At 38.5% G+C, this 15,805-nt stretch overlaps 1 long non-coding RNA gene across 2 annotated transcripts; it reads left to right on the top strand.

Annotated features, from left to right (window-relative positions):
• Window positions 1–243: 243 nt before the first annotated feature.
• Window positions 244–12,988, top strand: LOC134810070 (uncharacterized). Of its 2 annotated transcripts, none has more exons than XR_010157198.1 (3): window positions 244–380; window positions 590–772; window positions 12,908–12,988. It is a non-coding gene; the product is annotated as an uncharacterized LOC134810070 (long non-coding RNA). The 2 variants fall into 2 exon arrangements; XR_010157197.1 differs by having other exon boundaries at window positions 290–389.
• The last annotated feature ends 2,817 nt before the right edge of the window (window positions 12,989–15,805 follow it).

The following is a 15,805-nucleotide window of genomic DNA, read 5'->3' as shown; positions in this document are numbered from 1 at the left end:
TTTAAACACTAGGCAGGGTATAAGCATGGATATAGATTAGACAGACACAATTTATGCTGATAGTATTTAAAGGCATTACCGTCTAATTCTATGTCTCAAATTATGCTCCAAAACCCAGTAATATTGACTTTCCTTTGTGGCTTTAATACTTTAAATTGATTTTAGAAAGGAACTTGACCAAAGAGCCATTATTACTCAAGAACAATGGTTCTTACACATAATGTGAATCATTTTAAAAATTCTAGATTTCTGAGACCCAGGTTCTGAGGTAGGACCTATGCAATGTGCTGTGATTACAGAGGATGCTGCTGTCAGCTAGACTTGTCCCTGCAGACAGCACAAACCTGCAAATATTTCAAATAGAAATTCCTGGCCAGAAGGTAAAAATGGTATGCAAATACAACCCTTACTCTCTGAAACTGGGTCGTTTACCTCCAGTTCTCCTGTCTTATGAGCACCTCCACCTTCCTCCCACTTCTTGAGATTAATACCACAAACACATCACACACACACACACACACACACACACACACACACACACACACCCCTCTCCCTGGAAACACAATGTTACCATTTTCTTCTCTCTCAGGCTAGTCGGTGATAAGAACTATATTTAAAGGCCAAAACAGAACAAAGCTAACCTCCTTCGTTGCAAACGCACAAGATGCCATTTAGAAAAACATTGATGCAATCACCCTGGCCCTGTTAAATAAGGGGACCCTAATGTGGCCCGCGATCAAACTCACTTCCTCATTAAGAGCACAAGCCTAAGGTAAGACAGAGCCTCCTTTGTTTAAAAAGAGGCTGTGTGAACTCTGCCACGGGTCCCCAGACACCCCTAAGTCCTCTGTTCTGAACTTGCAATTAATTCGTAAGAAACCAGGTACCACAGCAGCAGCAGTTTGACAGTAGATTCATTCAGCACCAGCCAGATGTGAAAGGCTTTGAAAGGGACCAAAAGACACTCCTGTTGCCCAGGGAGGCAGGAAACGGTAACCTCTGGTTTGCAGCCCTACCATCATCTGATAATGCCGTTTCTAATATATTTCAATTCACTTTAATAATAGCAGCTGTTTTTTGCAAAACCAAAGGTTATTGATTAACCCAGAGCAAGTAGGAGGTCACTATTTGATTTGTTATATTTTTCAGCCTAAAATGACTTAAAAACAGCTCAATAGGAATGCTCACATCAATGATATTTTACTATTTTCTATGCTCTTTTTGAAGTGTGAATAGAGTTTCACAAATTAAAGGGAAAAACGTTTTCTTTTAAAAAAATTGTAGGTTATTTTCAGAGAATTTGCTCTATGGAGAGGCATAATAAAAAATCTTCCTCTGGGAAGACTGTATTAGAGTGTCACTAAATTCAGTTCTATTCAACCTCTATCAGCTATTTGGAAGATGTAGAGGTTGACTTTTTACTGTCTGAAATTACACAAAGCTTAGAGGGATATTTAATGTAATAAGCTACTTCAAGATGAAAAATTATCTTGACATTAGAATCAATAATACAAAATTTGTCAGCAATAAATATGAAAATTTACATTTAGGATTTAATAATCAATTATGCAAGAACGGAATAAAGGAGGCTGGGTTCCTTTGAATTCATATGAGAAAAATGCCTCAGAATTTACTTTATCATAAGTGCACTAGGAATTGGCCATATGGTTTGGCTATTTAAAAATCTAACATAATTTTGGACTATATTAATAAAATGTAATTTGTATATTTAATCATTTTGTATTTACCCTAGTTGGACCATATCTGCAGTATTACAGTAAACTCTGTACCTTGCATTTTAAGAGTGACTGGGCTTGTCCAGATGGTTCAAATATCAAGGAATTTTAAAATTCCATCGGAGAGTGTTAAACAAACTGAATACATTTCTTCTAATACTGCCTCCCAACCAGCATGGAAAAATACTGTTCAGCATCTATGCCTGATGGTCACTTATCTTGTTTAGAATATGTTTAGTTATACAGAGATCATTACTCTGCATTGTCAGGCAGGTCTCACTTTAAAGTCCTTTCGAACTCTTCCTCATGTTATTGCCACTCTTTAATTCTAGATTATTAGTAACCTATTTTTCCTTGCACTTTCTCTTGACAAACCATTATAAACTTGAAAGCCTACTATGGCTTCTTCAGAGGATGTAAAGAGATTCTTTCTTTCTTTCGGAAAAATCAACTTGCAAAAAAAAAGAAATGTATTAGTCCATTCTCATGCTGCTGACAAAGACATGCCTGAGACTGGGTAATTTCTAAAGGAAAGAGGTTTAATTGACTCACAGTTCCACATGGCTGGGGAAGCTTCACAATCATGGCAGAAGATGAAGGAAGAGCAAAGGGACGTCTTACGTGGTGGCCAGAAAAGAGAGAATGAGAACCAAGTGAAAGGGGTTTCCCCTTATAAAAACATCAACTCTCGTGAGACTTACTCACTACTATAAGAACAATATGGGGGAACCACTCCTATGATTCAATGATCTCCCACCGTGTTGCTCCCACAACACATGGGAATTATGGGAGCTACATTTAAAGATGAGATTTGGGTGGGGACACAGCCATACCATACAAAGAAAAGCTTATATTGATAAGCAAAGCTTATCAATACAATAATAAATACAGATGTCCATAAAGTATTTAAGACCCCATGGTAAATACAGATTATAATTTCAGAAGGCTATTATTTAATTACTGATAAATAATCAAATTTTTAAAATTTGATCAATTTTAAAATTCTTCACCAATTTTTATGTTTTGTCATTTGAGAGCCTTGACTGATCTTTAAACATGCTTAGTAAATTCACCTGAAAGACCGACTTTGAATTGGTACAGGATACTCCTCAGCATTCATTTCCTATCTATTCAATTTCATGACTAAAGCAAGCTGTAGCTGGTGGCTTGAGAATGAGTTTATTTTTGCCTTTAGGGAAATTTAACAAATAAGTAATGTTCTGACTGGTGAAAGTAATAATTTACTATTTAAATTAAATTATTTAATTAAATAATTAAAGGTCCTAATTACTATTTACTTCACTGAAGACTTACCACACACAGGTAAAGAGAAACCATCCCATGGAAGTTCAAGCTTCCCCTCTAAAGTGTAAGTCTGCTGAAATGAATTGACAATACACATTAACAGAAGAAAAGCCATAACAAAGTTATTCGATCATAGTTTTATATGACATGAGAGCTTTCACATTGATGACCCAAAGGCTCAGGGTGAACTATCCATTTTTACGCTTAGGTTCTATTAATCATGGACAGCCATGTAGGCATATGATTAGGCAAAAGGCTATGATCTGATAGTAATAGACCAAGGGGGAAACGTAGCAAGGCAGGTTAGAGCAATATTTTTAGAGTCACAGTTTTAGGTCTTATGGCTGGCTTTGGGGAAAAGGGATCCTGGTTTCTATGACCGCCTTAAGGAAGAGAGATTCTAGTTTCTATGGCGTGCCTCAGGGGGAAATGAAGGATGAGAGACAGGAGGGAAGGAGAAGGCCAGAGAAAAATTTTGTTACTTCTGAAGTGTTCGCTTTGGGGTATCATTGTCTGAGCCCAACACTATCAAAGATCATGGGTTTTCATGTCATGTCATGTTTGTAATTAATGATTTAAGGCCTATTGAGAGAAAGAGGAGGAAGGAACATGCAAGAAGTGGGAGCTAAATAATTCCAAATTAGAGCCAGCTCACTAATACCCCTAAGTATCAATATACCAAGCATGTTGAGAGAATCTCACACCTCAGCCCTCATGTGTTAAATGTTCCACCTGCCTCTGACACAGGCGATGATCTCAGAGGCAGTCCCATGTCCTTGGACTTACCTCCCAAAAGGAAATTTCTTATCCAGCACTCCCCTACATTCTTCAGACAGCTCTGGTTTTTCCAAGTAGAACTTTCTTCAGTCTATCTGTAGCAATAGCAGAAAATATTTCCTTGGCTTCCAAATTCAAGGAGACTTGTGCATAGAAATTCTATTTTTTTTTTTTTCATTTTTGGTAAGTTTTAGTGTCAGGGGCAAATGTCAGGTTTCCCTGAGGTCATTTGGGAATTGAGGATGTCCCCATGTGAGATATTGCCGTACATGAAAAGGGCTCTGGGTGATAGAGAGACAAGAGAGGAAAAGAGAAAAGGAGCCATGTGGAGACTGGAGGTCTTGGGTGGGAGTGCTGACAGGCACTGGGTGGGAAGGCCGAGTTTATTACCCTGTTAACAGGTTCCTTTGTAAATTCATCATTTGAGGGGAGTCCTGACGCAAGGAGTGGGAACTGAGAAAAGAGAAAACAGGAAATACACACCAACAATAAAAAGCAGGCTTTCAAATGAAGAACAGAACATCCAAAATTTCAGCAATGAGAGATGTAAAATTCATGGAAACACTGACTCACGAGGTCAGTTAGCCATAGTTTAATGTCTTTAGTTCACTCTTTCTTTCCCTTCCTCAAAAGGAAGAATAAGGAGAAAATAAAAACTTTTATCCATAGTATATAATATCAAATGAAGTATATTTCAAAGCATTGCACAGAATTAACATCCTTGCTACTTTAATGCTGTAGTTAATTGTCTGGCCTATATGAAAAACTGAAAAATGAGAGAACAGTGAAATGAAGCAGATGCCAAAGGATTCTGGAATGAGAACAAAACACATCAATAATCCATGGGCAGATTTTCAGAAGTTTACAGATGATAATCCTGAAATATTGATTCAGCATTTGTTTTGTTTAGGACAGTCTTAAGTACTTAGAAAAAAAAAATCTTAAAATATATATGCCTAGTCAAAGATTCAAAGAGCAAAATGAAGCTATTTATCTCCAATCAATGTATAAGCATGTAAATTTTTTTTGTAGGTGACTAGATAAAGACAGAGAAATCTAGAAATGCCACAACCTTTTAAGGTTTTGAATTGCATTTCAGAGAGTCTGATAGTACACAATATTCAGAAATTAAAGAGATGGTTCCCTTCTACTTTCTTTTCAATCGCTGCCTCAAGAACAGGGGACCTTTGTTACACTCCATGGTATACTGAGCGTATGTATGGGAAATATCCTGTGTGGCTTAGGATGAAATAAATAACCTCCTGTGGTCACAAGCCACTCTACAAAATGGCACTAAGAAGACTGAGTTTAAAGGCAGAGGCCTTTAAGCATGGCCTTTGGAATCAATTGGTTATTAACACTGTTATAACACAGTTTAATTTTTATATGAACATTAAATAACACTTATTGAACAAGCTCAATTTCAGGACTTTTCTCCCCATTTATCTCACAAGTTTTTTTTTTTTTTTTAAAGCAACAGAAAAGGTCTCCCTATATTAGAAGTCCTAGAGTGACAGAGGAAATGAGTCATCAAGATAATTTATGAACTTTCCCATAGCTTGCAATGCACGAGCATAATAATCCTTTGTTATTTAGCCTACTCAGAGACCAAACTCCAAGACCTTGATGGAACACAATTAAAACAGGATTTCTGTAGACTCAAGTCTCTGCTTCACATCCAAAAATGGTTTTACCTTATTGCAATATACTCAATTAATTTTTTTTTTTTTGAGACAAAGTCTCGCTCTGTCACCCAGGCTGGAGTGCAGTGGCGCAATCTCGACTCACTGCAACCTTCACCTCCGAGGTTCAAGAGATTCTTGTGCCTCAGCTTCCTGAGTAGCTGGAATTCCAGATGTGCACCATCACGCCTGGCTAATTTTTGTATTTTTAGTAGAGACGGGGTTTTGACACGTTAGCCAGGCTGGTCTCGAACTCCTGGCCTCAAGTGATCCACCTGCCTCGGCCTCCCAAAGTGCTGGGATTATAGGTGTGAGCCACGGTGCCAAGCCTCAATTAATATTATTTACTATTTTTCACTTTTCTACTGTAGTCACAACAAGCTAGTCTCGGTAAGAAATTATTTTTAAAATGAATTTTTAAAAAGTTTCTGGGTTTTAGGAACTTATAATTCATAGGAGAAAAAGAGAAGCCCCAAACAGCTGGCATACTCAGTAAAGTATATGGTGAAAGTCACAGGAGAGCTTCAAAGTATTAGAAAAGAGGTAATTTGCATTCCAACAGATTTTTGTTTTATTTAATAATTGAAGCTTCTGGATCAATGGGGAAAAACGAATCAGGCATGATGTTTAAAACTCTGGTTATTTTTGAGAATCTTTTGATAGGGAGTCAAAATGATGTTCTTCAACTCATTTCCAAAGAAAAAAGTGTTCAACAATCTTAACGACCTAAAAGGTGTGTAGAGACTTATATTGTTAAAGATAGTCACGTTTTCCATAGTTTTGTAAAACTGTACTTTCTAAATGCAATTGTACTTTCTAAATATACTTTCTAGGTATAGTACATATTACCTTAAATATTCTCCCGCCTGTGAAATGTCATTTAGCTTGACTGGGTGTTGAAGGGTGTCCTCCAGTCTCAGAGCAAGGATAGCCTTTCACATCCTGTCTCTTCTCAAACACTGTGTCTTAAGGCACCTATCCTCAACACCTTGGAAAATTGGGCAAGGCCTGGCCTTCTGTCTGCCACATTATTTATCATGTGGATGTGATCTATTGACAATTCTAGACACCACGCATGGGAATAGGGGTTTCTAAGTTAACCCATCAACTTCTCTCCTGAGCAGCAAGAAACTCCATTCTATTTGGTAATATTTGCTGAGTCAAATTCTGGTTTGGTAAAAATATGTTAAGAGTGGATCCAATTCAGTCCTGAAACACATCTATGCACTCCATGAGGACCACACTGGATATTGTTTAGGCCAGTGCTTTTAGTCCTGGCTATGCTAGCCCACTTACCTGCCTTCCAGGAGACCGCTAAACCACATGTCTGCACATGAGCACAGGTGTGTGCTCATCACACACAGTTCTTACATTACATGAGGTTAGCTCCCAATTGCTCATTAGAATGTTAAATGCATTTTCCTAAAGGTTAAGCACTTACCAAATTATGCAAAACATAAAGATTAAGAATATTTTTTTCCCATTCCTAGACCATGGGCCTGTAGGAGTGAAAAGGTAATAATACCTTTTCTTCATATATTATGAGAGTCATGGCCAACACTCCTTTAACAAAAGACAGGTTAGCAAGAGAAAAGCATAACAAAATTATTTAACAGTTTTCTAAGACATGGAAGCCTTTAGAAACAGAGACCCAAAGACCCAGGAAAAACTGTTTTATGGAAAGTTTGAAGAGGAATGGACAGCCATGTGGAAATGTGATTGAACAAAAAGGGTATGATCTAATGGCAATAAGCTGAGGGTGGGGTGATGGGGAGCAGTGTGGGAAAGGGAGTGGTATCCCAGCAAGGCCTGTCTGTTCAGGATCTTCTTGGCTTCTCTGTCTAGCACTCCTTCCCACCACATATGGGGCAGAAGTCCTCTGGAATGAGGGTCTTATGACCTATTTTGAGGCAAGGTAGGTCAGATAATTCTTTTACAACCATGCTTCACACAGAAAGGTGGAGGAAAGGCAGAGTGACCTTGCTTCTGAGCCCCACCCAATCTCCTTCAGTTCAAAGCACTTTGGGATAGTGTTTTCTGAGCCTGACAGGCTCTAGTTTTTGGTTTGAAAAATGTGATCACCAAGTATATACAACAACGCTCCTGACCCACATTAGTAAGGCATACTTTTTTGCAGTTTCCTAGTAATAATCAATCCCACTTAATTATATGAGAATAATAAATGTATTTGTAAGATGCTTGGCTAGATCTTGAAATATTGTTTGAATCAAGTTACAGCCACTACGTGGAATAATTGGGGACAAGGGGAGTATTTTTTTGAAAATGATGCACTACACAACTAGGAAACAGTAAGATCCACGTAAGTCCCACACAGGACCAACAACTCGAAAGAAACCAGTGCAATCACAAAATTCTACTCTATTTTCCCATCGCTCAGATGCTTACAATCCCTTTTCCAGGAAAGCTTTTCCAAAATATGATTCTTTTAAGGCATACAATTTGTGCACCCATGCACTGCTTCCAAGTTGGGCACTTCTACTTAGAAAGATTTCTACAATATGTGGGATTGACTCTTACGTTCATTGAGGTTAAAAAATTGCTAATTAGCCAGGGTGTTTAATAATAATAAAACACCTAGACCTGATGATTCAAGTGCTAAACCTAACTTTATATTATGTCAATTTAACAAATAATAAATAATTATTTTTTTTACTTAAAGGATGAGGTGGGGTGGAAGAAGCAGATTTTTTTTAATAGTCTACTATGAGTTATGTATTTTACAAACAGTATCTTCCTTCCACTACATAACAAGTTCTGTTCTTATCCCTTTCTTACTTAGGAAGAGGACATAGAGACTCAAAGAAATTAATAGCTAGCCTGATGTCACACAGCTAGTAGTCAGCAGAGCTGAAATTTGGTATTTGCTTGGCTGCAAAATCCAGGCTCTTTTCAAAACTCCAAGCTGTTTCTTTCTTACCCAAGTTGGGTTGATATTGCCCAAATGAAGAATAGTAAGCCAAAAACCTAAAACCAAGGAAAGGCAGGGGGGAATGTCCCTGTGTGTTCCACGTATACTTTATTCTTTCCTGGCAGCTCAAATAACCACAGAATCCCTGGTGATCCTAAGCATTTGACGATGACTGTGAGAAGCGCTTGCATTGAAGAACTAACTAATCAACTAAATCACTCCAACATGTAGTACATTGCAGCCTTTGTTTCACAGTATGCCTGGGAAAATGAGATATAAAAGAGAGAAAGTACTTCAGGTCCTTTTATTGGAGTGGAAACATAAAAGAGGAGGTTAAGCAATAACACATATGAACAGTCATTTGCAATTACTTCTAACGCAATCTGGATCCATGGGTCATATGATCAACTAGCAGTTTGGGCACTTCAAGGCATAATAATTTCCTCTCTTTTCATAGATCAGAGCCATAGAATAACTCTCCCAAGTCGTAGGTTTCTACATGTCTCTATAATTAGCCTTTTGGCGCTACCCAGTCTGCTTTTTAGCCTTTTAAGTGATCTTCTAACACTTTTCTCCAAAACCTTACGCCTGTGGTTTGCCAAATCTCCCACAGGTCTTTTTCTTAGGAATCACTTTCCTTTTTCTTATTTTTGCATTGTTCCCCCTTATTAATGACAGACTAAATTTACCAGTTGGGAGTCTTCTTAAGGACAACATGTAAATCATGTATTTAGGATTAAAGTGAATTTCCAAAATGGTTATGTATACAGATGAGCCCAAAAAGTCCAGTTAATAAATGATCTTTCTGAGTTGTGGAACTGAGATACCATTGAGCCTATCTCTAAACATAATTTATAGCAATTTATAGCACTGTTTTTTTTTTATCAGAAAAAGAGTGTGTTCCCAGTTCTATATCCATTTATTTACTAAACACATATTAATGAATGCCTACCTGGGCCCAGATTTTATGGATAAAATGGTAAGTAAAAACCATGAGTTTCTGGAGCATTCAATATAGTGGTTGAAATAGTCAATTAAACACATTAATATACACCCCAAAACATATGAGACAGTGCAGGATGCTACTGAATATACTGCAGGGATATGTCACAACCTAAATGATGGACAAGAGAAAGCCAGGTAAAAGTAGTGACAAAGGGAAGGGAAGAGGTGACAGGCAGAAAGAACATGTGTGAAAGATGAAGCAGAAGAGAACACAGTTCACTGAAACCACTTTGGAAAGCTGAGCAAACTGGAACTCAGGTACAAAAAAAATTAGTGACAGGTGTAGTGGGGCAGGTGAACATTGGTTGGAGTTCACAGGGTTTGGAAACTAAGTGAAAGGGTTTATAAACATATTTGAAATTTAATAGGACATGGCATCCTTAGCAGCAAGATGAATGGATAGACAACAACAATATTAAACTATATAGTAAAAATAAATGAAAGGGAATAGAGAAAATTAAATAGCCTGGAGGAAACTATCCAATATAAAGTCAGGATCCCTTTCCTGGTTTTAGGAACTGAGCCCATTTTTAGGCTCAGAGCTTACTGACTGTGGGAGAGGCCAGATTCCTAAGGAAAAGGATCCTGCAATATCATGGTAATTATAAGAAGTAATAATTCCCCCAACCTTCTCCAAAGGAGGCCAATTGCTCATTTAACTGTGTTCTTGAAAAAGGATAATACTCAGATATGATGAGGTCTACAGTACATAGGGTTGAAGTTGACATTGGTACCAAGGGACCTAAAGCATCAAGGTGGCAAGTTGTTTCCATCGAGCTTTTTCTATACTAGAAAAGTCAGTGACTTGTCTTGGCTGGAATTGTCATGAATTCTGAGACAGGGCCTCAACCAGCACCACTCTTTAAGGGCTTACAGAGTGTTTGATGCACTAACATGGCATCCTATCTATCACTCAATCAAACAAAAGAACACACTTTAAAATAAAAGTGAGGATGCAGTGGGCACATCCCCATGGGATTCACTGATCCTACCACATACTAGAGCACCTGGAAGTTGTCAGGCTGAAAAACAACAAAACATCCTTGTATTGATGCAGCTGAAGTAGTGGTTTGGAGATGATACTCATGAAGATGAGGTACATTCCTGCAGCACAGAGTCAACCACAAATCAATGACTATCATTTGTTGCTTTGTCCTCACTGAAATCCAGAAATCAAGAAATCAAGAGCAGAAACAGGAGTGGCCCCACTTATTATTGTGCCCAGTAATCCACTCCCTACATGGCTAGGGTTTACAAGCATGCAGTAGCTGCAAAGTCTTCTTAAGATGTAGGTATAGAGCTGGGACAGTGATGTTTCTGCTACATTTCACTGGTTAAAGCAGGTCACAGGGCTAGTCCATGGTCAACAGGTATCCACTGACCTTTCCAGCATAAAGAGGCTTAATGTAAAAACTCACCATCTTGATGCTTCAGGTCCTCAGGTGTCAATGTTAACTTGGACTTTGTGTCCTGAATTCCTCAAAATATTCCAGTATTCTCTTTTCCCTGGAATACAGTTACATGAGTAAATTGTTATAAGCCCCATTGGGGAAGTCTGGGGGAATTATTATTACTCTATATACGTACCATGATGCTGCAGGGTCCTTCCTCCTGGGGACCTGGCTTGACTATGTTGCCCTCTTTAGGGACAACAAAAGGGCATGAATACTGGGAGTGCAATTCACTGGGAACCACTAATGTGTCAAACTACAACTCTCTCCAAGACTGAATTCACCATTTCCCTAACATTATTGATTGGAAATCAGATTCTATCCTGTTTCAAAGGCAGTGACTTAAGTAATCTTCCAACATTGTATAGGAAAGCACCTCTAGGGTAAAGTGAGGGCTCCCCTTCTGAGCACACAATACCTGTTGTCTCCAAGGTAGGATTACAGACGTGGGTTAATTAGTACAAATATCCTAGGTCTTTTCTTGTGTGGTCCTGTATTTCTGCCTTAGGGTTTTGTGTTTTTGTCAGGTAAACTTTTTCCTGGTAACTGTAGATCCTGTAAATATTCTTAATGTCTAGCTCCTCTGACACTTCTCTCTCTCATTTTTATTTATTAATATTTGTGGATAGGTAGAGGAGGGAGAATCAGGAGTAAATAGTTTCCTGTTTTCATAATTAAGAACAAGAGTTTGGTTCAGTAATTTAAGGCTAGGGTTAGTGAGGGAAGTCAGTGGGGAGAGGAGAGGATGAACAACATAATCTAGGAAACTTTTCAAATTATATACTTTGCTCTCTCGAGTTAGTAGAGAGCGGAGAGAGGGAATTTGAGGACCACCATTATTATCTTTTTAATGCAGAGCAGGTTGCAAATATAATCCTTACTTTCCCAAAGTTTATTATTGAGGGATATTTATCTGTAATTTTCATCTAAACCCTAGTTTATCATTTATAATTTTAAAATTCTTTTAACCACAAAATGTTTCACAGAAGCTGACCTTTAGCAGTTAACATGAGCTATCATTGCTTTTTTTTTTTTTTTTTTTTTAAGAGATGGGGTCTCAACATCTTGCCCTGGCTGGTCTCAAGCTCCTGGGCTCAAGCGATCCTTCCGCCTCATTCTCCCAAAGTGCTGGGATTACAGGCATGAGCCACTGAACCTGGCCTATCATTGCTTTTCGTGAAAGTTTTTCTTATGTCTGTACATACCTGATAGGTAAGATAAAGTATGAGATACAGTATGAAAATTCTGAAGACATAGAATGTTGTTTAGAAAGAAACTTAAAATTTGACAAAAAGTAAATGTATTTTCAGTACCCTATCTGTAGGCCTCTTTAGATACCTAAAATTACATTGTTAGTTTCTCAACGGGTATGATTTATGCATTTATCCTTTACACAGTGACTTTAAGGGATGTAGTCTCTGGGTCAAATTATTATTATGAGTGAACTGGAGGTTTCTGGGTTTTCTGCATACCACCAAAGTAGCTTGAGGCTTTGATCATGCTAAAAACCAACTGTCCTAAATCTGTCAGTGTACCCCTGCCAAACTCAGTGAAAAGGGTCCCCTTGATAGCTCAAATTCCAATTCAAAATTTGGATTCTAAATGGAACCCAAAATTAAAACATTTAACAGGAGATGATAAATGGTTGATAAAATATAAAAATATGCTTAACTCCTCTCAAAGTGAAATGGAAATTAAAACTAAGCCAGGATACTATTGTTAACTATTATATAGGCAAAGATTTAAAATATTCCTAGTAAACAATTTTGAATACTCTATAGGAAGACAGGCATGCTTACATATTGTTGACAGGGGCATAAATTGGATACTTTTAGATACAACTGTTATTATTTTTAAAGACTTTCTTTGTTTTCTACAAAGATTTCAGGAAGTGTTATGGCTCTGTTTTACTCTAAAATGCAATCTTGAAAACAAATTTTTAAAGTTTTTAGAAAATCATATTCAACCTAATCTCTTCCCACCATGTTCCCAAAAACATTTCTTACTTTTTTCTATCTATAGTCATCTCCAGATTCAACCATTTCCATCACTATTGACCTCTGCCTGCAGTCCACTAAAATGATCAGATATCCTGGAACTGAATCAGTGTGTTGATTAACTTGTTGATTACCAGTCCAAAAAATTCAGTAAGTGTTTTGCATGTCTTGCCAACGTTTTAAATTTGGGTACTCGGGAGGCTGAGGCAAGAGAATTGTTTGAACCTGGGAGTTGGAGGTTGCAGTGAGCTGAGATCGTACCACTGCCCTCCAGCTAGGCAACAGAGCGAGATTTCGTCCCGTCACCCACCCCCCCAAAAAAATCTGGGAGTGTTCACATAAAAACCTGTATTTCTGGCCATCCTTAAATACTGGCAACTGAGTCTATATTTCCATATAGTGTCAATATAATAAAGCTGATGAGCAGTCACTGAAGAAAGTCACATGTAAAGGAGCTTAGGAAATATAAAATCTGACTGCACAGCCATGTGCCCGGCAACAATTAACTCTACCCATATGCAAGAAGGGGAGAATGAGATCTTACGGGTTGCTAGTGATCTCCACAATACCATTAGATACACAGTTTATCTAAAGCAAAGACAAAATGCACTTGGTATTCAACATTTTTTAAATTATTTTTTTATTCATTAGAGGATGGCCTTTCAAGAATGAGATTCCAGTTCCAAAATGGCAGCAGAGAGGCAAGAAGATTTCTCCCTGTGCCACTATATATGTATATATATATGTGTGTATATATATATATAGTGGGTATATATACATGTGTGTATATATATATAGTGTGTATATATATATGTGTGTATATATGTGTGTGTGTGTGTATATACGGTGCTGAGATTTTCACCAGTAACGTGACAGAACTCATATACGAGGATGAGACAGTTCCTAGGGCCACAGAGAAGTTAAAAAACTGACCAGATGGTAAGAGAATCGGATTCCATATATGAGATGTCCCTCTCCCATTCTGCCTGGCACCAAGCTGCTGGAAAATCTCCCCCGAACTCACAGTTTCTACACTGGAAAATTGAGTTTGAGGTGGACAACCAGCTTCTCCACCATCCTGAGTTCCCTGGCAGAAGTTTCTACACTGGAAAAGTGAGTTTGAGGTGGACAACCAGCTTCCCCACCATCTGGAGTTCCCTGGCAGAAGACCTGTCCCTGCTTTAACTCATGGAAGTACTGTGAGTACCTAAAGAAAGACATGTCCCTGAGGTTAGGCAGAGACAAACAGGGGAGGCAGAACTACCATCCCCAGCCCTGGAAACTCTGCTCTGTAAATAGGCCAAAGGAAACACCAAATTACATTAGCTGTTCAGCAGCGCCATGCTGTACGAGGTATGTTCCACAGGCCCCTTGATACAAACCTCCAGCCAGCCTTCCCACACTGCCAAGATAATCCCTTTGGGACCTCCCCCATTCAGGATAGGCAGCACTCTGAACATTTGCTACAGGTGAGGCCAACCTGGGCTTAAAGTACCGCCTAGAGCTGAAATGGAGGCAGCAACCTAGCAGTAAAGATTTGCTAAACAAACATATCCAATAAATAATGAAACAAGCTGTACAGAGAAAACTGGAGTAAATAATTAATCCTTCAATGCAAGGACGTAGACGTATACCCACAAGTGACAACATCACATAGAGAATCAAGAATGAGGACTTGCTATGGTTTAGCTCTGTGTCCCCACCCAGACTGCATATCGAATCGTAACCCCAACATATTGAAGGAGGGGCTTGGTGGGAATTGATTGGATCATGGGGGCAGCATCCCCCTTGCTGTTCTCATGATAGAGTTCTCACAAGATCTTATGGTTTACAAGTGTGGCACTTCCCCGCTTACCCTCTCCTGCTCTGCCATGGTAAGACGTGCTTGCTTCCCCTTTGCCTTTCACCATGATTGTAAGTTTCCTGAGGCCTCCCAGTCATGCTTCCTATTAAGCCTATGGAACTGTGAGTCAACTAAACCTCTTTTCTTCATGAATCACCCAGTGTCAGGTAGTTCTTTATAGCAGTGTGAGAACAGGCTAATACAAGACTCAAAGCACATGTGGAAGCTTGATGAAGAAAAATAGCTACGTGCTATAAAAATACCAACCCATTAAGGCTTGATGTCACCCAAAAAGCTGGTGATTCTCAGTGAGTCAGTGCATGGTGCACCATCAAACTCCTACTGTGGTTTACACAGGGTTTCTGGCACTGCTGACATTTGGGGCTGGATAATTATTTGTTGTGGGTGTTGTCCTGTGCATTGCAGGATGTTTAGCAGCATCCCTGTCTATACCTACTGGATGCTAGGAGCACCTTCCCATCCTCACCCTCCACTGTGGCAACCAAAAACTGTCTCCAGACATGGCTAGGTGTCCCCCAGAAGCAAAATTGTCACCATAACACTGGCTGGGAACCAGTGGCTTAACTATAAATCAAAACTATGATTTTTATAAAACATGCTTTCAGTTGACCTCTTCTTATGGATGTATTGTTAACCCTCCATTTAATATTTAAACAGGTTCAATACAACACCACCTGCATTCTGAAAGTGATTTCTGTTAGCATCAGTAGTCTCTTTCCTTACTTTAAATTGGATTCTGCTGCTTCAGATGTTTTCAATCACCGTTTATGAATCATTCTTGACATCAAGGTTTGGATTATCAGGTTAAGTAAAAAGCAATTTGAAAATGCTTCAGTGGTGGCAAAAATAAGACATTTAGGATGAATGTAAATTATGCAGGATCTTAAGGTTGCAAAGAGTCAGCAACCCCTGTTTTTGAAGAAAGTTGACTGCGTATCAGTTGAGCTTTAACTCAATAGTAATACCTCGAGTCCAGAATTTGTCTAATCCTGTTGAGATCCTTGTTCATCTCTGACAAGATCAAAAAGCCACCAAGAAAAAAGGTTAAAAAAATTTTTC

Source organism: Pan troglodytes, chromosome 4 (genome assembly GCF_028858775.2).
Source record: "Pan troglodytes isolate AG18354 chromosome 4, NHGRI_mPanTro3-v2.0_pri, whole genome shotgun sequence".
Taxonomy (NCBI): Eukaryota; Metazoa; Chordata; class Mammalia; order Primates; family Hominidae; genus Pan; species Pan troglodytes.
The sequence above is the reverse complement of the archived record's forward strand: the minus strand, read 5'-3'. Positions and strand labels throughout refer to the sequence as shown.